The sequence below is a fragment of the Gopherus evgoodei genome, chromosome 17 (assembly GCF_007399415.2).
Source record: "Gopherus evgoodei ecotype Sinaloan lineage chromosome 17, rGopEvg1_v1.p, whole genome shotgun sequence".
NCBI classification, from domain to species: domain Eukaryota; kingdom Metazoa; phylum Chordata; order Testudines; family Testudinidae; genus Gopherus; species Gopherus evgoodei.
The window spans coordinates 8,986,189-9,008,909 of NC_044338.1; the positions used below are offsets into that span (position 1 = coordinate 8,986,189).

At 43.7% G+C, this 22,721-nt stretch overlaps 1 protein-coding gene and 1 pseudogene across 16 annotated transcripts in view; one reads left to right on the forward strand and one right to left on the reverse strand.

Moving 5' to 3' along the window:
* MSI2 (musashi RNA binding protein 2) overlaps window positions 1-22,721 on the reverse strand; it is a 388,040-nt gene that overhangs the window by 277,689 nt on the left and 87,630 nt on the right. The gene's annotated exons all lie outside the window — the stretch shown is intronic.
* Window positions 94-8,597, forward strand: LOC115636437 (annotated as a pseudogene).

Sequence of the window (22,721 nt, forward strand, 5' to 3'; positions counted from 1 at the left end):
TTGTTTGAGGGGAGGCTGGGTATAGGCATTCAATAATACTGTCCTTGCCCCCTCAGATATTTTTTTTAATAAATGTTTTTATTGTGGTTCGCAATGCAAAGGTAACTGAAAAAAGTTACAGTATAGGATCAAATTTCCTGTGCCTACTAGCTGTAGTTTCAGAAAGACACAAGCAGGTGATCAGTGATTATATTGCACGTAAGGGATTCATAGATGCCAAGGCCAGAAGGGACCACTGTGATTCTCACCTCCTGTATAACACAAGCCATAGGATTTCCCCTGAAGTAATTCCTGTTTGAACTAGAGCATATCTGGATTTAAAAATTGCCAGGGATGGAGAAGCCTTTACAGCCCTTGGCCAGTTGCGCCAATGGTTAATTACCCTCACCACTAGGTTGCCAACTTTCTAATCGCAAAAACCTGAACATTCTGGTTCTGTCCTTTTCCCGAGGTCCTGACCCCCGCTCACTCCATCCCTCATCCCTCCACCGCTCGCTCTCCCCGATGCACACTCACTTTTCACTGGGTTGGGGCAGGGGGTGAGGGCAGGCAGCTTCCAGAAGCGTCCGGCATGTTCAGCTCCTAGGCAGAGGGGCCAGCGGGAGCTGCGGAGCCAGCCTTCGGAGCTGGGGCAGCAGCAGCATGCAGAGCCTCAGTGGCCATCCCTACGGCTAGGAGCCGTACATGCAGGCAGCTTTCACGAGCTGTGTGGAGCCAGGGCACGCAGGGAGCCTGCCTTAGACCTGCTGCGCCGCCAACCAGACTTTTAGCAGCCTGGTCAGTGGTCCCTTTTCAACCAGGCTTTCTGGACACCCCCCAATTCTACTCACCATTAAAACTGTGTTATACTGTCCCTGAATCAGATTAAAAGGAAATTGCCCACTTTATTTAGATTTTAGAATAACTAAAAGGATGCGTAGCCACCCTAACATGCATTAACAATGCATTTAAATTCCAGCAGCATTAAATAATCAATTCAGCAGGAGCTCAGGCAGCCACCTATAGAAATGTCTTTTCACCTCTTCATAGTCTAAGAAGCATGCCCTCAGCCATCTCCAAAAGCCCTGGAGAGCAGTGGTTCTTAACCAGGGGCCCCGGACCCCCTGGGGGCAATGAGCAGGCTTCGGGGGGGCCACTAAGCCAGACCAGTATTAGCCTCACTGGTGCCCAGGATAGAAAGCTGAAGCCCCACCACATGGGGTTGAAGCCTGGGGCACTGAGCCCTGTCACCTGGGGCTGAAGACAAAGCCTGAAAATGTAGTTTTGTGGGAGCCCCTATGGCCTGAGGCCTCAGGCAACTGCCCTGCTAGCTACCCCCTAACACCAGCCATGGCTTTTATATGCAGAAAGTCAGTTATTGTGGCACAGGCAGGCCGTGGAGTTTTTATAGCATGCTGAGGGGGCCTCAGAAAGAAAGAGGTTGAGAACCTCTGGTGTAGAACATGTCTTTTTCAGCATGCCCAGAAGGTCATCAAATTTGGACTATTTCTAATCAGAGGTGGAGAGCAAGTCCCAGAGTCCTGAAGCCCTCAAAGAGAATGCCCTGCCAGCAGCTTCTCTTTTGTAACATCTGAGATCCAGCTCAAGCGCCTCTGCTAGGGTGACCAGATCACAACACTAAAATGTCGGGACACATTCGGGCGCCGTCAGCCCCGCCCCATAGTCCAGCCCTGCTCCTCCCAGGCTCCAACCCCCCCGCCTGAGGTCCTGCCCCCTTCCCACTCACCACCCCCCCACTGCGCCCTTCCTCATCCTCCAGCCCCCTGCTGGTTTGCTGTATCCCTCCTCAGTCCCCCACCCACTGCTCGCCTCCTCACTTCCCTGCCCTCCTGCTGCTCACTTGCCTCCTCACCCCTCCACTCACCCCTATGGCGTCAACTTCCCCTCTGCCGGGTCGCCCACCCCCGACCCCTGCACCACCCTCGCTCTGCCCCCATTCCAGCTGTTAGGTAGCAGGAAGCACTGGAAGGGGGGGAGAAGTGAGGACGCGGTGCGCTGGGGGGAAGGAGAAGGAGAAGGAGAAGAGGTGGTGGGAGCTTGGCTGCAATTTTTCCTCGTGCAATTTTTCAGACTTGTTGCACCCATGGAGTCGGCACCTCCCTCCTGCTCGCTTCCTTACATGAATATCGGGACAAATAGCGTCCTGATCATACATTGTTTGGGGACACGGGACAAAGGATTAACTATCAGGACATTCTTGATTTTATGAGGACATCTGGTCACCCTAGCCCCTGCTAACAGCAGCTATGGCAGTATGGCCTGAGGAAAGAGGTGGACTGTCACATAAGTCACTCCCAGGCCATTTAGGGCTTTATAGGGCAGAATCAAAACTTCAAAGTCTACCAACAGGCAGCCAATGCACATCAGGAGCACTAATGTCGTATGATCCCAGAGAGATGACTGGCTCAGTAAGAAAGCTGCTGCCTTCTGCACTTTAATGCCATTTTTCTTCTGTATGGCCTTGCTATTTTGGAGTGGGAATGAAGAGTAAGACAGACAATACAGAAAAAGATCCCTAATGCTGGTGAAAAGAACTAGCAGATAGTATCAGACCCAACATACACTTTGAAAGTTTATGGCTGTTTACTAACTGAAAGCACAGCTAAAATGGGTACACAGAAATGTCACGTATAAAAGAACCTGATTTTATGTGTTCCATTAGACACAGAAAGGGCTTGGCAAAGGCATTCTAACTTACAAAGGGTACAGTGAAAAATGCACCACTCACTCCTTTTTACTTCGCCCCATAACCTGGGAACAAGGAGTCTGTTAAATTAATGGCTGATAAATTTAGAACTAATAAAAGGAAATAGCAGCATGGATAGTCAGCCTGGGTAATTCATTTCTGCAACTATTCAACTGAAATGCAGGGGCTGGATTTATTTTTTAAAAGGGCCAGATATATTTTATGACAATTGGCAAAGTATACAATTATGCAAATTAGTGCCTTGTCTACACAGAGGATTTGGCCTGACTGACCAGCCAGGAGGATAGCTACAACAGTGCAAATCCACTAATATAGACTGGCAAAGCCATTATCTGAGTTGGTGGAGCTTAGTCTAGTTTCAAGCAAGAATAATAGCCACTGACTGAAACTGGGTCAAGTCTCCAACACAGACAAGGCCTAAGGCAAGCAAAATTGAATCCCACGTTCCTTGCTGTAAATCTACAAGGAGTCGGAAAGGAATCCATCCATTCCTTACAGCAAAAACACACAGGAACTTTCTCTTCATTTGAGGCATCAAGTACTAGCCTTGGGCTAAAGCAGGATCCCAAACTAGGTTTGATCTGGTATTACAAACTCTTAAGGTCCTAAGGACGTACACAAAGAAAAGCACAATCGATCCTGCTTCAAACCAGCCAGGATGCCCCAAATAGCTGAAAAGTCAGATACTCCTTTGATGCCTACAAATTAACAGTTTCCTAGACAGCATTCTAGGAGCCTTAATCATGATCCCTCCAGCATAAAGACAAACAACCCCAAAGATGGCTAAGAAAAAAATAAAAAAGCCACTGGCTTGTGTGTGCACACAAGGAAGGACCAGAAGACTCTTGCTTTAAAACATAGTGTTGTAAACTCCAGTCAAGACAAGAACCTCAGTTACTGAACCATTCTAACTAGGACTGCCTTAAATTCCAGATATTGGTACACTACTCTAACCGATTGGTGTAAATGGCTACAGAATTTACTACAGGGACTGTGGAATAGCTATTGTTGATTAACTCCATAAATGGACACTTATTCCAGATTAAGAATGCTGCCCTCTGAATTAGCCTAATCTTGATTTAACATGCTCTTTACTTTATTCCAGATTAATTTTCACATGCATACAAACCCTCAGAGCCTTCCATGTTATAAAAGCATGGGATAATTAGATTCCATTTACTTGTTCCCTGCTCCCAACAAAAAAACCACACACTCAAGTGTGTGCTTTCAAAGTTAACCATGCCTACAAGAGAAACCAGGTTGGATTTTAGCCAACAGGCTTCTAGTAAAGTAGATAATCTCTCTATGTTTAAAGTGTAGCAGGGGAGAAATGCTGTCTCCATACAGTACCTTTGCTTTGATACTGCCTTGCCCACATCAAAACCATGTCCAATTATAATTGACACAGCCATAACCTTGGAGCTGCAACTACTGTCTGAGCAACAAGGCTTCTGACAGATTCCAACCACGTTAGGCGTGTATACACATAGTATTAAAGTTATGCTGTTACATACGCATACGATCAAACACTGTTACAAACACAAGGCTCTGTCCTGCAAATCAGATTCCACTGGAATCAATGGAGCTTCCAAAACCAGAATCTGCCCAGTTGGATCCACTGGATGACTAAAGACTAAGGCCATGTCTATATCTAAAAATTTGCAGCGCTGGTTGTTACAGCTGTATTAGTACAGCTGTATAGGGCCAGCGCTGCAGAGTGGCCACACTTACAGCAACCAGCGCTGCAAGTGGTGTTAGATGTGGCCACACTGCAGCGCTGTTGGGCGGCTTCAAGGGGGGTTCCGGGAACGCGAGAGCAAACCGGGGAAGGAGACCAGCTTCGCCGCAGTTTGCTCTCGCATTCCCGGAGCCACCCTGCAAACCGCAGGGAAGGAGAACCGCTTGCTCGGTGTTCCGGGAACGAGAGAGCAAGCCGGGGAAGGAGACCAGCTTCGCTGCGGTTTGCTCTCGCGTTCCCGGAGCCACCCTGCAAACCGCAGGGAAGGAGAACCGCTTGCTCGGGGTTCCGGGAACGAGAGAGCAAGCCGGGGAAGGAGACCAGCTTCGCCGCGGTTTGCTCTCGCGTTCCCGGAGCCACCCTGCAAACCGCAGGGAAGGAGAACCGCTTGCTCGGCGGTTCGGGGAACGAGAGAGCAAACCGGGAAAGGAGACCAGCTTCGCCGCGGTTTGCTCTCGCGTTCCCGGAGCCACCCTGCAAACCGCAGGGAAGGAGAACCGCTTGCTCGGCGGTTCGGGGAACGAGAGAGCAAACCGGGAAAGGAGACCAGCTTCGCCGCGGTTTGCTCTCGCGTTCCCGGAGCCACCCTGCAAACCGCAGGGAAGGAGACCTGCTTGCTCGGTGGTTCGGGGAACGAGAGAGCAAACCGGGAAAGGAGACCAGCTTGATTACCAGAGGCTTCCTCCTTCCACGGAGGTCAAGAAAAGCGCTGGTAAGTGTCTACATTGGATTACCAGCGCTGGATCCTCTACACCCGAGACAAAACGGGAGTACGGCCAGCGCTGCAAACAGGGAGTTGCAGCGCTGGTGATGCCCTGCAGATGTGTACACCTTCAAAGTTGCAGCGCTGTAACTCCCTCACCAGCGCTGCAACTTTCTGATGTAGACAAGCCCTAAGCCTTCCACCTCTACCAAGCTCAGACTCTGAACAAAAGATCTGGAGTATAGAAAAAAGTAAACATCACTCCAATTTCCAATGCTATCAAAATGTACTATAGATACTTCCCCAAACTGTCACCACAACCATGTTTAATTTTTAAATTTATTTATTTTGAGGGGGGGGGGAGATAGCGAGCGAGAGTATGTGTGTGGGGGTGGGGGGGCAATCAGAATTCAATTATTCCTTTCCTCTCTGCAATCTGGGATTCTAAAACTGATGTCCAAGGATATATTTTCCTGTAGAAAATTGTCACTTACAAATAAGAATTGGCTAAAGCCAACTTGCAACTAAAGGATTTTGCCAGGCTGTGAAGAGCCCTCTTGCTTGTTGCATTTGATTTAAGATTCAGCCAAGGCTCTGGTGTCATACAAAAGAGGAAGGAAGTCAATTATTCTAAGTAATATTTGAAATCATCATCATTTTTTAGATTCAACTAAGAAAAAGGAAAAAAGCTACTTCTTTTGGAAGCAAGACAGAAGGGTAAAATAAATAAAATAAAAAATTACTGTTTCAATAGATTCATTCAAAGTAAGTATTTGTAATGACAAGAAAATGCACAACATTTTAATGCCCAGACACATGTTGCAAGGTGGGAAGTGGTTTCAGAAAGCAGCTCTTTGGTAGAAAAGAAGCACAAAATTAAGTCTGCTTTTGCAATCTATGTTTTCCTGAAAAGACAGTTCAATTGCTTTGTGATGCATGTTCCCCTCAGCGAATGAATACAAGTAATTTGTTGCCTTAGCAATTCTTCCAACCCTGACATGCTTAAAAACAAGATTTCTTTGTCTTCCTTCTACCCATGCCACAAGCCACCCCAGGGAGCCAGTCAGTGTCCAGAACACCAACAACTCAAGTAAGAGCATCAAGAAGATCAAGATCTCAGTGTGGCACCACACAGACATCTGTGCCTTCAGCACTACCTAGTAGAAAATGTCCTGTGGCCAAGACTGGACACGATGAGCAGGTGTATCCCAGCTCCATCTTCTGCAAGATCTACACCCCAAAATTCCTGCTGACAACAACCATGAGAAGTGGGGCACGGCACTGGATGGGAAACTCAAAACACACCAACCTGGCCTCTAGCACCATAGTCAAGGAAGGGGCCAATAAGAAGGTACCGGGGGCCCTAGTCTTGTACCATGTGAAGGTAAAGCTGGCCCTGTGTCAGGGTGAGGATGTTCCTGTGGCACTTCCCTTCATGCTAATGCACCTCAAGCCTGCAGAGCAATTCACTTTGTCAGGCCCCAGTCAGCTGCCCCAGAGACAGATGTGCCAATCTCATCAAATATGAAACCAACTATGGGCAGGACAATGACATTGTGTCAGAGGACTTCACCCACCTACAGCTTAAGGGGCACAAGGATGATGACCATTTCTGTTGGTGGGGGGAGGACTGGGCTACCCCTTCCCTCCCCCATCCCCCCCAGCAGCAAATATGGGGCCTGATGTCTGTGGATTTCAACCATCTTATGTCCATGCTTTTTTTAATTCTTCCTCCTCCCCTCCGAAAGAGGGCCCCCAAGAAATTTATTTTTCTTTCATCCTACAGAAAAAAAAAGAAAGGAAAAAGGAAAGGAAAAGAAAAAGAAAAAGGGTGGGGGGGAAAAGCTATAACCACTCCTCCAACTGTGCACAATTTATTATTTCATCTTTCTACCTGCTCTGCCTAGGACTATGAATTACTGAGGAATGTGAATGACTGATAGCATGTGGTTGTAACAGACATAATGGTTTGAAGGGCAGCATTTTTCAGATAATGACCTCAAAGTGCTTTGCAGACACAAAGTAATGAAAACTCACAACCATAGCGAGATAAGGGACTTCCTGAGGTCATACAGCAAGTAAACAGAGTGAGAATGTAACCCAAGAGTCCTGATTCTCAAGCCTTGTCTAGACGTGGGATTGGTGGCCAGCAATTTATATAGCTGGGGCAGACAAGGATAGTTGTGATTTGCAATGGGGGAGCCTACCCCAATTTCAAGCATATGAAGGTTTAACCAGTGTAATTTTCAGTTTCACTGGCTTCCAGCCATTGGATGGGTGAATTGGGACTAATCCCAATTACAGAGAAAGCCGAGGGCCATGGCTACACTGGCACTTTACAGCGCTGCAACTTTCTCGCTCAGGGGTGTGAAAAAACACACCCCTGAGTGCTGCAAGATACAGCGCTGTAAATCCTCAGTGTAATCAGTGCTGCAAGCTACACCCGTAAGGGATGTGGTTTACGTGCAGCGCTGGGAGAGCTCTCTCCCAGCGCTGGTGCTCTGACTACACTCACACTTCAAAGCACTGCCGCGGCAGCGCTTTGAAATTTCAAGTGTAGCCATACCCTAGGACTCAGGCTCTAACCAGTAAACTCTTTCATTAGCCAGACAGAGGAGTTCTGAGGCTAGTCTTCACTGGGATAAAATAAATCCAAGTAGCAGAGATTATCCAGAGAACTGAAACCAAAAGCGTTGACCAAGAACCCCAAAATTATCACCTTATTCCAAGTGCGACATGGAAGCCAGCTACCCTCACCACCCTACTCACAGGAAGGATATCCAACACAATCTTTTACAATGCAATTTTGTAACAGAGTTCACAGAAATATTCCATTAATGGAAGTATTACAGTCAAAATCTAAGAGTAGATCAGAAGAAACAAAGAGCTGGTGGTGGCAATAAGGGTGGGAAGATGACTTGACAGCTCAGTGGTTGTAGGCAGCCGAGAAGAGGATGAACGAGTGAGTGTGTTTGGTTTTGGCATTTGTTGGTTTTTAAATTTTATGTAATTTTTTTCCCCATATAAAACCAGTACCATTTGGGGAAGAAAATTGCCATTGTTGCTCAGGAGTAATTTCCATGTAGAGACAATGAAGAGCAGAGAAAATCTTTAAGAACAGCGCTTAAATTTCTTATTTAAAATTTCAAAATTTGAATTAAATTTTTCATCCAAACAAAATTTTGCCAGGGAAATAATTTTTTTTAACCAATTATCTTTTTTTTTTTTTTTAAAATGGTACAGGAATGATGGTCTAGGTAAGAAGACTGTGTGACTCCATTGCAAATTAATATTTATGAATGGTAGCACTCAGCCTCCACTCTCTCTGAATTCATGTCTTTGTTCTAAATTTCTCATCCACCATATTCTGGAGGATTATGTACAGTTTGAAAATAAAATGCTTACGTCTGTTTGTACATTGAAGGTGCGTCTCTGTGGCTATTGCATGAAATGATACCAGACAGAGGGATGCAACTTTGGTTATGAAGTCTGTTAATTTTAAGTACCTGGAAAATTGTTCTGTTCCTATTCTTTGTTGTTGCTGCAGTTAATCAAATCACATGAGACTGTTACTGAGCAGAGTCATTTAAGGTTATAATCCCTTTATGGGCTCACGTTTTGAAAAATGTATTTGCCTTGGCGAGTCCTGTCCTGGTAGTGAAACGTGGTTTTAGAGAAAGGAGTTTTCTGACTTCATGCCAACTTTGCAGAGGTTGGATTATAATCAGATTGTTTTTAGCCATATCGGGTAATTCCTGGTTTAAACAATAGGCTACAGAGTCAATCTGAAAGATGAAAGGCCTATCCTATTCAATCATCTGTCATATCAACAATACATGATGTGGGACAGAAGTGAAGTGTCACCATTCGCATAGTAATGGTGCAAGTTTACAGAGTTTCCAGTCTGGAAGAGCCAGCATCCCCCCTCCACACACACACACTTAATTTCCTTGAGTATTTGTAATTTATCAGTGCTAATCCTAGGTTTGTTGTTTTTCCACTAGAATTATTCGATAACTTGATTCAGTGATTTTTTTAAAATAAATGGCATTTAAAGTAATTAGGGACTTTGCAACAGTCAAAGCATTTCTGATTCTCAAAGTACAGTATCTATTCACATTTTCAAATAAGAAAAGGTCAAGATCTTTTTTAACTTGGAGGTTACCTATCAGAATAATTTAAGGTCAAGGTTTTAAAAAGATTGTTTTCTTACTGTTATTTTCATATGGCTTTTCTTGTTGAATGCTTCTTGTTTTGGGAAGCACGGACTATTAACACTTCACACAGGTGAACTGTACATTTCCCCCTCAGTGATGAGGAGGTAATTTTGAGTGTGCCATTACATTTTTTAAAAACATCCCTCTAAGAAGTAAAAAGTGTGTTGAAGTTGGGGTCACCCAACAGATGTGTTCTCTTAGGAGTAAAAATCACCTGTACAGAAGTACATGGCAGCAGGGACAGAGATTACCTTTTAAAAGTCATGAAAGACGAGAGAGATTCCAGAGGACTGGAAAAGGGCAAATCCAGTGCTCACCTATAAAAAGGGAAATAAGGACAACCGAGGGAATTACAGACCAGTCAGTCTAACTTCTCTACCCAGAAAGATAATGGAGCAAATAATTAAGCAATCAATTTGCAAACATCTAGAAGATAATAAGTAACAGTCAGCATGAATTTGTCAAAAACAAATTGTGTCAAACCAACCTAATGTCTTTCTTTGACAGGGTAACAAGCGCTGTGGATAGGGGAGAAGCAATAGATGTGGTATATCTTGACTTAAGTAAAGCTTTTGATGCTGTCTCGCACGACCTTTTCATGAACAAACTAGGGAAATGCAACCTAGATGGAGCTACTATAAGGTGGGTGCCTCTGGAGTTAGTTGTTTATAATCTCAGCTAACAGTGTGTGCATGAGACATTCATTCAGCCTTCACTTCCCAGACATTTCAATTTGACAGAGCTTGACTGGAGGACTAAGGTGTAAAACTGTTTAATCTGCATCACAAATAGGGGAAAGAAATTTAACTAGATATAAAGCTAAAATGCTTCTCAGGGTATCTTTCTCTCTACATGTTTGTGTATGTGTGTGCGTGTATACAAACAAAAGCATTATAGCTTGCTCACCTAAATTGCAGTTTGACATTTCATCACTGTTGGTGTCTATTGCCTTCTAAATCGGTTTAGAATTGGAAAAATTATCTTTAGTATATGCACTGAAATATATTTCATACTCCATTGTACTGTACATTCCGGCTACCATATAACCTATGATTAAAAGCAATAACTCACCTAATGGGGAAAGTGATCTTGTAACTAAATTACCAGAACTCTTCAGCAGAATACCAAACCAAAGGCAAGAATTCTCCAATGTTTGCTGCCTTTGGGACTCCACGAACAAGTTCCAAAAGGCTTTTATTTTTTTAAATGACTGCAACAGCTTCTATGAAAGAGTCAACGTTTACCAAGAGCTGCCAATTATTTACTGTTCTTAGAATAGAGGAGAAAAGCATCATATCCCCATTATCACTAGGTGGTTGGCAAATGATGGTTTTTCACAGTGAGAGCTAGAGCTGTGTTTTATTTGCTATAAAACAGACACTGGAGTTTATGCACAAAATGGGTGAAATTCATTCCTATGCTGAGAGTCAGCACATGGCCTATGTGCCACTTATGATGTACTTAAGAACTCAAAAATAGGTTTTAGGTGGGACTTAAATGGTGCACATGGCCTGTACTTGCCCTCCGCACAGGAGTGAATTTTACCCTGTCCGATTAGTATCACTGCTTAGCACTGTGAAGTTTATGTATCAAGTGGCTCTTTTAGGCCATGTAAACATCTTGGGCCAGATTCTTGTGCCAGTAAATCGGTGTAGCTCCACTGAGCAACAAGGGAGCTGGAGTCTGTTCTCTCTTAGGTATCTAAAACAAAATTGTCAACTTGGTTCCTGCTGCAGAGTCTCTGTGGCTACTAGTGAAAAAAATCAAGTTCTTTATTCAATCACAGGTACAGTGGAACCAACAGTTCCCTTATCACCCAAGGCTTCCCCATGGCTCCCAGAGTCAAACTGTAACCCTTTTTGAGAGGTATCAGCTCTCAGAACAAGGGCCGCTCATCCTCCATGCCCAAACATCCTTTGCCTCTCTGCTAACGTCACCCCAAAAAGCTGTCAGTCAATGACAACACTCTTCTCAGTAGGAGCTGCTGGATATTGAGAACTTTGTTTAGGTGCTTAAATGGGAGAACCATTCTCTTGAAAAACTGCCCCCAAATGTGGGTGTCAAGATTTTTTTTGGGGGGGGGGGGGGAAGAGAAAATCTGGTCAATTCAATTCAATGAATTTTAAAGGCTACAATGAAATTCACCAGTAAGAACTTGTCCTCTAGAGAGCCATTCACCCAACACTATCGGAATTAGGTATATACCATCTCCCTCTCAGCTCTTTTCTATTGCCATGTTCTAGGCTGAAGCATCGAGGAGATGGGGGAAGGGGGGAGAGAATCTACTTTAAGTTTACCTGGTTACTTTAGCTTCTTTTTACTATATGGTCTAAATAATTCTCCACAGAGTGCAGAAAACTTAGCTCATGTGCAGGTCTCGCTACTGTTCAACAACATTTAAATTAAGTAGGCAGTGTTGTTGTAGCCAAGTTGGTCCCAGGTTGTTAAGAGAGACAAGGTGGGTGAGGTAATGTCTTTTAGTGGACCAACTTCTGTTGGTGAGAGAGAGAAACTTTCCAGTGTACATAGTGACCAGAAGAGCAGCTCTCTGTAAGCTCAAAAGCTTCTCTCTCTCACTAAAAGAAGTTGGTCCAATAAAAGATATTACCTCACCTTCCTTGTCTATCATTCAAAATTATCTCAATTTAGTTATTTTTATTTCTATTGCAGTAGCACCTCAGGACCACAAACAGGCGTTTGGAGGTCCAATTCAACTCGGCACCATGGGTAGGATTTTCAAAAGTGCCTAAGAGATTTAGGGGCCCAAGTCCCATTGGAAAATAATACGACTCGTGCTCCTCTGTCAACTAGGCTTTTTATTTTATTTTTTTTTAAATGTCACCTTGAACAAAGAGGACAGATAAGGCTCTCTGCTTCTTGCCACCTCAAGCATGGCAGGCAGGCGGCGTGCCTGCAGGCGGTCCGCTGCTCACGCGGATTCAACGGCATGCCTGCAGGAGGTCCGCCAGTGCCGCTCCATCGGTGTCTCTGCCACCAAATTGCCGCTGAAGCCGCGGGACTGGCAGACCTCCCTCACAGCGACCAGTGGGCCACTCCCCGCGGCTTGCCGCCCCAGGCATGCACTTGCTGTGCTGGTGCCTGGAGCCGCCCCTGTCTGCCCCAGAGACCTCACAATCAAAGATAATGTAAGAATATTTAGTGGGAATGCATCATTGACTAGCCATTACCAAGATTTACTGATGTTGGTGATTAAATTATACTGCACTCCTGCAATGAAATGAGATCTGCCAAGAAAAGAAACTAAGACCACAGAAACTTTGTCCTACAGTAAGGCGTATGTTTGTCAGAGACTGTGTTTATAGAGGACATGTTCACAAGTGACTTGGAAGTAAGGATCTAGAAGTTGTTAGCATAGGAAGGGCCCTTTCAGCTAGAGCTAGAAAAAATATGTCAAGCTGAGAAACTTGAGCTGTGGAGCTTTCCAAAACATACTGTAAGGGAGCATAGCTATTATCTGTCTGAGCGTTAGCAAGCAGAGAAGGGCTAGCAAAGAGAAAGGCTCTGTACGGAAGTCGGATGAGACTGCGAAAAGCAATTTCTACTCTCACACACAGTGGGACAGATCCTCAGCTGCTGTCAACTGTCACAGCCCCATTTGAAAGCAGTGGAGTTATGACAACTTACACAGGATCTGCTCCCAGTATGGAGCGACCTCTTGGATGATAACCACAAAGGCCAAGATTTTCCAACCTGCATGCCTAAAGTTAGATTCCAGAATCTATACCGAGGCACTTAAGTGACCTGATTTTTTTTCCAGCTTCCGTTGATTCAAAAATCTCAACCAAAAATTGTTCCCCATGTTTGTGTGATTAAAGTTATAACCATCCCAATTAAAATCCATAATCTCAGAGCAAAGACATCAGGCAAAACTGAACACGCATCTTCGATTGTTGACATATTTGCATACAGCTGCAGCTTTCTGCCTACAAAAACAGCAGTTCCCGGGCACTGCAGAGCCAAGCAGAAGCGCTCGCACTTTGCTCACTTGGGAAAGACCTAATGGCTCAGGGAGTAGGTAACAAGAGATTGGGGACTTTCACCACTAGGGCGTGTCCGACCAAACATCGTTAACAGCTAATGGCTGTTCTTATCAAAAAATACATGGGAGGTCTCAGTCCCATTCCTAGTCAGCAGGTGTCCACATCACAAATAGCACTGACTGGGAGCTGAAAGATGGCAGGAAAAAAATGTGACTGCATCTACAGTAGAGAAGGGTAGTCCTATCAGGTTAGGGTTAGCACCACTACCCCATACGGCACCTGTTTAATAGTTAGAGGGACTTTTACAGCACTGTCAACCCAGTGCTTTTCCAAGCACACACCTGCAAAGAAGACAAATAGAAAGCAAAAACTATTTGGAGGCAGATAGGTCAGAGACTAGTGTGAAAAGAAATCAGAACACAGAGTCAGATACAACTGGAAACAAATCTCCTCCTGCTGTTCTTCAAGGGTTCATATTTTCCACCCTCTGCACACATAAACGAACGCCTGCAAAAAAGTTTGTGGCTCGTACAGTGCAGGATGGGATATTTTAAGTAGTCTACTACTTAATAATCGAATAGCTCATGTCAACTAGTGTTTCATAATAACCCTGTCCAGTGTCAACACTGTGTTAAGATTCTAGTCAGTATTCTGACAAGAAAAGAAAGCTTCCTGGGGGCAAGGGGGGAGAGGGAGAGAGAGAGAGAATGTTTAAAACAATTTACCTCCCTCCCAAACTACTCCAGATGATTTCTCAAAAAGAACAAATGGAAACTTTAACCCTTAGCCTTGATTAATTTCATCTACATAATATAGATGCACATGGCAATCAGTTACTGATGAGCAAGTTTTCCTTAATCTGCTGAGCAAAGCTGATATCTATGCAACACTCCACTTGGTTTTTTGAAAAGAATGATCTTTTCACCTGATGCGAGACCACTGAGCTCTTGAGAAATGCCTGGCTTTTCCTTGCCATGGCTTTTGAAACAGACTTCTCTGCATCCCCGTACAGGGAAATATCACTTTTTTCTTTCATCTTTTTATTTTCCCGGGGGATTAGGTGTGTTGCAAGAAGCATCATATCACTCCAACCTTCCCCCACAATGGGGAAAGAAGTGTCCTTCCCCATCAGAGATCCCTCCGGCCACTCAAGAAACAGTATGGTTATGACTCTAAAAGCTGAAGGAATTCTCCTTCTGCCTGCTGGTCAAGCAGCCATGATGGCCTCGAGAATGAGACAAGCATGTGAATTAGGAGAAGACACCCCCAGTTTACACAGAGCAGTGAAACACTTTACTTAACCTTCAGCCAGCCTTAGCCCGGGAGTGGCCTTAGTGTAACAGATAAAGATGGTGACTAAAACACAAGATAGGACCTCAAAACTCTTGGCTTCTACCTCCCAGCTGTGTTCTCTATTCACTGTGACTATGGGGGCAAATCTATAGGCTTGTCTCTGAAAGATGCTTTGGTGGAGTGGGGCCACAGTGCACAACATTTATGCACAAATTTAACTCCAAGCATGTGAGAAAGCTCCACTGCTGGATCAGGGCCAGACTGCACAGCACCCAGAGGCAGATTATAGTTTTGTGGGGCCCTGGGCCAGAGCAAGTGGAGGCCCCTCCCTATCCCTTCCCCTGCAGTCCCTCCCTACTCCCAGCACTCCTGCTGGAGAGTGGGGTCAGAAGGTGGGGGCTTCCCCCACCTGCTTGGCACTCCTAAAGGGGAGCAGAGTAGGGGCCTGGGGACTTGCCCCGTTTCCAAGCAGGAGTGCTAGGTGGACAGAGTGGGGTCAGTGCACAGGGGCCCCCTTTTCTGGGGCCCCTCAATTGGCCAGGGCCCCTGGGCATGGACCCCATTGGCCCAGTGACTAATCCACCACTGATAACACCTTGCAGAATCAAGCCCTTTGTGCCTAAGTTTCCTTGCCTATAGAAAGGATGGGGGTAGGCGGGTATGTATAGTCTACCCAAGCATGTTGTGAAGCTTCATTCAATAAGATGTCTAAACTGACAAGAGCCTGGTTGGAAGGTTCTGAAAAACTGCAAGATATTATTGTTGATATTATTATTTATTATTAAAGAAGTTTATTTTTATATATATTGTTCTGAGCTAAGATGATCATCCCCAGAAAGAGAGAAATCAGGCAAAGACTCCAAAATAATATATTATTTCTCCTTTATATCAAAGCCTTACTGTACATGACTTTTTTTGTGCTAGTAACATATTTCTATAAATCCTCATATACAGAAAGCTTTGCTTTTAGAGTGAGGAAGAAAGTGGCAAACAACATACTACTAATCAAAAGAAACTCATGTCTCCAGTAACATAACTAAATGTGTAATGTTACAGGTGTTTTATAGCCAGAATGTCAGTTCCGTTTAGATCATTTTTACAAACCCAGCATGAAATATTTTCTCCAGTACTGAAAACCATGGTTTTGAATCAATTGTTTATTGAAACAGAGAGGCAGTTAGGGAACAGCGGTAACTGCCGACCAAAACTTTGAGGACTCGTTTCTCAGCTTTATGCCAGCAAGTCAATATCTGGGAAAGAGGTTAAGATGCACAGTCCTACGCTGCTGGCTTGAAAGTTCATCTGCCTGCAAATCACAGGCACTAAAGAGGGAGGCAGGAAGGGAGCGAGGTAAAGACACATGAGAAGGGAGAGGTATGATCAGTGTTAATAAACAAAGTTAGTTAAAGCAATGCATACTGTCAGCCCACTAAGCCATTAGAGACTTTACTAAGAGGCCTAAGAAGTGTTAGTTGGCAAACAAGCCACTCTCCCCATCCCTCACACATACTGTCTTATAACCTACTGTAGTTGTCTCCACTGAGTAACACCAAGCAGTCTTCTTATAACTGAAAACTAAATACTTCAATAAAATAATATCTAGCTCTTGTATTGCACTTATCAGCTGACCTTAAAGTGCTTTACAAAAGATGGCAGCATCATTATCCACATTTCACATGTGAGGAAACACAGCGGCACAGACAGGGGAAGTGTCTTGTCTAAGATTACCAAGCAGACCAGTGGCAGACCTGGGAATAAAACCAAGGTCTCCTGGGTCCCAGTCCAGTGCTCTGTACACTAGACAACCCAGCCAGTCAAGCCCCACAGATTGAGTGCACAAATGTAAGCAATTCACTCACATTAGGCAACAAGCACAATTTTATCAGTTCACTCGCGCCGCGTAGTTTGGCACCCACACCTGTTCTGCCTGCAGAATGCTCTCACTTCCTGGTTTGCAGGTCCTTCTTGCCTGAAGAACCCCAGAATCCATTAAACCTCTGGGACTTACAGCTAGGGCATTTCAAAGTCTTGGGAGAACTATGATAAAAGATTCCAAGACTGAAAGGTCCCATCACCCTTCAGAGTTCAGCTCAGATGGAAATGAGACCCTCCAAACAATGAGCACAAGCTTCCGCTGAAGTTAGGGAAGTGGGATGCAGATTTGAATGGTCTGGAGGGATGAGGATTGGACCAGAGAGGAGGAATGATGTGGGGTTGGCAAGGAAAAGCTAACCTAGAGGGGAAGTGGTAGGGAGCAGAAAGGGAGAGATAGGTAGTGAGGATGGGAGGATGCCGAGGGCTGCAGGACCAGTGAAAAGCATTTGGGATCTTGGAACTTGCAGTCCTTTATCAAAGGGCAACAGGTTTGAGCTGTGCAAATGTAAATAGGATCTGAACAGGTGGAAAAGAAAGAAGGCAGGAAAACAGGATGAATGGAGGGGAAAGTAGAGAAAAAACAGCAGTTCTGTCTCCAGAAAAAGGGAGGAGGGACAGGGGAAAAAATCACATAGAAAACCAAGTTTGAATGACCCACCAAATATATATTTCTAGTTAAAACTAAATGTCTTGATGCCTAATGAAAACTCCAGGTCACATGACCTTTGGCAGAATTAAACTCTCTCATTGGTCATCATCATCAGGGGCTCATGGAGTTAGTTAAACACAGTTTTTTTCATTCATTAAGAGGAAAAACGCAAATGCTTCACTGCTTTTATGTTCCTACTGGGAGAGAAAGATGCTGGGATTCCTCACCTTAGCGTAGGGTGACCAGACTTTCTGATATTATCCCAATATTAGGGGCTTTGTCTTATACAGACAACTATACCCGCTGCCCCCGGGGGGGGGGGGGGGAGGTGTCCCAATTTTTCACACTTGCTATCAGGCCTCTCTGCCTGGGTTCCCCCACTGTCAAATTTGCCTAAATTAAGGAGTACCATATATGCATAGCCTGATAGATATAATATCACACACAAACACAATGCAGGTATCACCCATATACAATAGACATGCATACACACTATCACAAAACTAAAGAACTCAAGCTATACACTGCGTTAATAGATATAATATTATACACACACAACATAGTGAATGCATATGCACCACTCATATACAGATACACATGCATACACAAACTAAGGAGATGATAAATGTACCGTATTTCCAGATGCATCATACCACACATTCAATGCATGCACTGCCTGTACACAGCGCATATGCATGTATACACACCCTCTCACACATACCCAAGTTGAAGCCAGACGTCAATTGGCCTGCACAAGTCTGTTTTCAAAGCGTATTAATGGGTAGCGCCCAATGTTGAAAGATGTATTGTTCGAAATGGTATCTGCTACGTGTTGCTTTGTCTCCTAATTGCAATTAGCTTTGCCTTCAGAAGGATAGGAGTCTAATAAATCAGGTATCTTCAGGAAGAATTGATTTTGAAGTTGTTAGCATTGTAAAGCACAGTATTTGGTAACAGCATTCTTAAAAAAAAAATCTAATCTGTGTGTACGTTTGCATTTGGATTGCATAATATATGTAGTGTGACTCAGTGCCTAGTTTTTAAACAGGACTGTCACTAATCAAGATACATGCCCTCTCAACATGTTAAAGAAAATGAAAATTAAGCCCAATTGAGCTATTAGCTCTTTTGCCCATTAGCAGGGCCGAACCCCCCCAGTTTTTTTCCTTCCCCAGTTTGGGGTTACACTGACAAGCATTTTACACATGAGTGAAGGGATATTAACCCTGACCGAATTCCAGCTCTGACAATTAAATTCTGCCTACCTAAGCCCCTCCTGCAGACATGCTAAGACACACTGAGCTGTGTTGTTAACCAGACAATATATTCACTCCACAGGTGGCTGTGTAACAGACAATCTCTCTCCATGTGGATAATTCTTGCAACGAATGAGTTTGGTGAACCTGTGGCATGAAAGTTGCTTGTACAATAATCACGATGGCCCATTGCAAGAAAAGCTGTCATTATCAGAGCTCAAATACTATCATTCAAAACTCTCCTAGAAAAAACAAAGATGCTCTTCTTCAAATGAGTGCACTTTTATCATTTTCCGTAGATATTTATTTTTAAAAAAAACAAACAGTGTCTATATGGCACCACATTCAAGGTGCTTTATAAAAAGATTCACTAAGGGCTTGTCTTGAGGAAAAGCTCGAAATAGCTAGTGCAAAGTAACAATTCTATATTAGCGCCCCTTGTGGCCACTCAGTGTGGAATAAGAGTCTCCACTGGGAGCTGATGTGGAAAAGTTACTGTGTTTTAAATTCCCACCTTTCCTATTTCACACCAACTTCCCTGTAAAGACAAGCCCTAATTCACATTCCCTGCACTGAAGTAGAAATGTTAAGTGACCTGACCTGCAGTGCACAGCTACAGATGAAATGGCAGAGCCAGGATTCAAGAATTCCAGGCTTTTCATATCAATAGACATGGGGTTCTTAACCAGGAGGTTGTGTCCATATTTCTGGGGAGATTGCAACTACACCCACCTCTTCTTAAGAAAGAAAGAACGAAAGAAAGAACGAAAGAAAGGTTTCTTGCCCTTATGGTTGCAGGGATAACCTTAAATATATGAACCAAGTGTAAACTGGTACAGTGATGCCTGCCTGAGTCTGCAGACAGCCTGAAACAATAGCCCTAATCTAGTAACCACCCTGTCCTCCTTATATTGTTAAATAAGATGCTACATGGCTGAGGAGAAGGAGTTCCCGGTGTGGAAGAGGGTGTCCTGTATGAAAGGTTAAGGGCCACTGTACTGGACCAGAACTCCTCTGTTAACCCAAGAGAAACACCAACTATTACTTCACAGAGCCCTGCCTTTCTCTGCACCCTGATCACAGACATCCCCAACTTCGAACCTGCCTGACTACAAGTATCTCACTTAAGAAACCACCACCACCACATACACAACACTGTAAGGTAACGGACAATGCCACCCATGAGAGCACGTGACAACACTGACCTCAGGATAGTTTTGCACCATCTCTCCGTCTAAGCTCACCCGCTTCGGCATTTTGCTGACCCCAGGAAGAATCTCCTCGTTCGACACTCAGAAAAGTGGGCAGAGATTGTGGATTAAAAGTAAATTGCTGTCATGTTGCCAGTCTTGTCACTGCTTTCCCTCCCCAAAGCTATCAAATCACAGAAAAAAATCATTGATGGGTGTCATTTTTATTCACTAGCTTAAGGATGACCACAACAGGGTCTCCTAAGTTTTGTTCCTGACCTCCCCTAAGATACACAGTATACTGTTCAGGTGTCATACTGCCTCCCAGAGCAGGGGCTGCTAGAACTAAGTTTCTCAAGATTGCCCCATTTATAAGCTCCAATAGGTCAGCAATAATAATGTTACTGAAAATAAGTCATTAGCTGGAATTACTCTCCTTCCTCTCCCTTCCCCACCCCCGTAGCTCTGGTACACAGCAAATACTATTAGGCTGGTGTTCTTATGGGTTTGTGGGACCTGAATCAAGCCACTGTAACGTTACACGAAAGATCTCCCAGTAAAAGTCTAAATCATCAAGATGACTGGATCTCTGCCTTTATAGTAAGGAATAGTCCATGCTGGGGAGTTCTCCTGATCACAGCCATCAATGGCCAGGCTTTGGTATGCAGTAGAACAGGTCGGGAACCTTTCAGAAGTGGTGTGCCGAGTCTTCATTTATTCACTCTAATTTAAGGTTTTGCATGCCAGTCATACATTTTAATGTTTTTAGAAGATCTCTTTCTATAAGTCTATAATATAGAACTAAACTATTGTTGTATGTAAAGTAAATAAGGTTTTAAAAATGTTTAAGAAGCTTCATTTAAAATTAAAATTCAGACCGGTGGCCAGGATCTGGGCAGTGTGAGTGCCACTGAAAAGCAGCTCACGTGCCACCTTCAGCATCTGTGCCATAGGTTGCCTACCCCGCAGTAGAACCTCAGAGTTACGAATGCTTCAGGACTGGAGGTTGTTCATAACTCAGAAATGTTCCTAACTCTGAACAAAATGTTTTGGTTGTTCTTTCAAAAGTTTATAACCAAACATTGACTTAATACAGCTTTGAAATTTTACTATGCAGAAGAAAAATGTTGCTTTTAACCCTTTTAATTTAAATGAAATAAGCACAGAATCAGTTTACACACTGTCAAATTTTTTTTTTTTTTTAATAAATTCCCCATTATGTTTTACTAGGTTTACATTTAACACACTGCACTGTATTTACCCTTTTTTTTTTTCCTTTGTTTCTTTGTCTCCCTGGTTGCATGTTTCTGGTTCCAAATGAGGTCTGTGACTGACTGGTCAGTTTGTAACTCTGGTGTTCATAACTGAGGTTCTAGCATAGCTTGACCCAGAACAAACCTTAGTGTAGACAGGCAAAACTGCTGTTTTCACCTGTGGAACTTGCCTTCAATGGTCAGCTGCATCCAAGGCAGCAAGTACTCCATTCCTAATTACACTATAGACCAAGATCTGTGACTAAGTCAGGTGTTTCAAAACAAGGCTAGAGTTCTTGAGCTTTTCTATACAAAAAGTAAGGAGAAGAGCTATGCCAACAGTCTCTGAAGACAACACTGTTCTGGAAGAGTCACCTGTGAATTGTGAGTGTCTGCGCACGCGCACAAGACCCTCCACTTCAGCACATAAAAAACAACAAATCTCATGGAAGTTTCCCCTTTTAAAAAAAATACATTTAAAAATAATCTGTACCAAAATTCTGCACAAAAGATTTTTAAATCGGAGCTAAATAAAAGTCTGAAATTAGAAGCTGGTAACGAAAAGGCGGATGGAAACTGCCTCCAGAGAATAAAAAGGAAGTTGTAGAGTCCTTGTCTAAAGAGCCATTTTCCCCTCTCTCTTATGACCTGCAAACCTGACCTTCCCTATTGCCACCCTAACAGAACTCAAAGCCCTAAGGCCAGAAAGCTCAGATTTCTATGATAGCTAGAAAAACTTTTCTGCTTCTCTTTCCTTGGTGATTTGCTACCCATTTTTATGAACTTGGGGGCACCAATCTTTCCAGTTCCCAAGTTTTGCCCTGAAGTCAAGTACACTTACTTCCTGTAGTGAAGTTTTGGAGGCTCTTCTTTGGGTAGAAGCGGAAAAAAGTTCCAGATTTGAAATTGCAGGTTATACATTCTGTTCAAGTTCAGCAATCCTTCATCTATTGTTAAGTCAAAGACCACATGCTGAGAGTTAAAGACTTTTATAGGACTCCAGGGACTAATCGAGGAATGATTTCAGAGCCTAACTGTGCTGCAACCAGGCACTTAAGATGCAGAGCACAAGTTTGCAATAGCATTGTACATTGCATTAAAATGGCTTTTTGATACATTTCTGCAAATAACTAATGAGGAAAAAAAATCAACCTGTCATTTAACATAATTCTTCCTCTCTGCCCCCCAACCTTACATTCACATTTGTGACAAACAGCTTCTGTCTTCAATTAGGTCCGTTTTATGTATGCATCAAGCCGCCAAATATGACAGAGCTTTTATTCAACACCAGTTTATCTAATATGCACATACTTTGCAAAATAGCATTTTTAAAATACCTAGCCAAAAAGAAAGAGTGCTCCATGAACAGTGGATGGAAAAATACATGCAAGCAGCAAAAAAGGAACTGAATGTTTTTTTTACATTAAGCAATCAAAGGCTGTCACACACCGAAAAGCACAAAGCATTGGAAATTTAAGTGGGCATTCTCCAAGGGCCTTAACAGGGGAGACACTTTCAGAAATGCAGAAAGCGCTCCCTTATCAACGTACCACAGTAAGAAGCTGGATCTCTATTTATTTATTTTTTTAAATCTAGAGCAATAACTTCTCTTGACAGCATGACAGCTGACATTCTTAACTGAAAAAGCTATGTGCCAAGAATTATCAGGCCTGGCTTTTCTCTCCCTGATAGATGACAGAACGAAAAACAACAACGGCCACACACATCTCATAAATCACAACTTTTATTGAATGCCTTGCCACATAATAGAAACAGTCAAACTGAATAAAGACACTTTTCAGTGCTCATCTGTAAAATACTGGGGAAATACAGCGATCG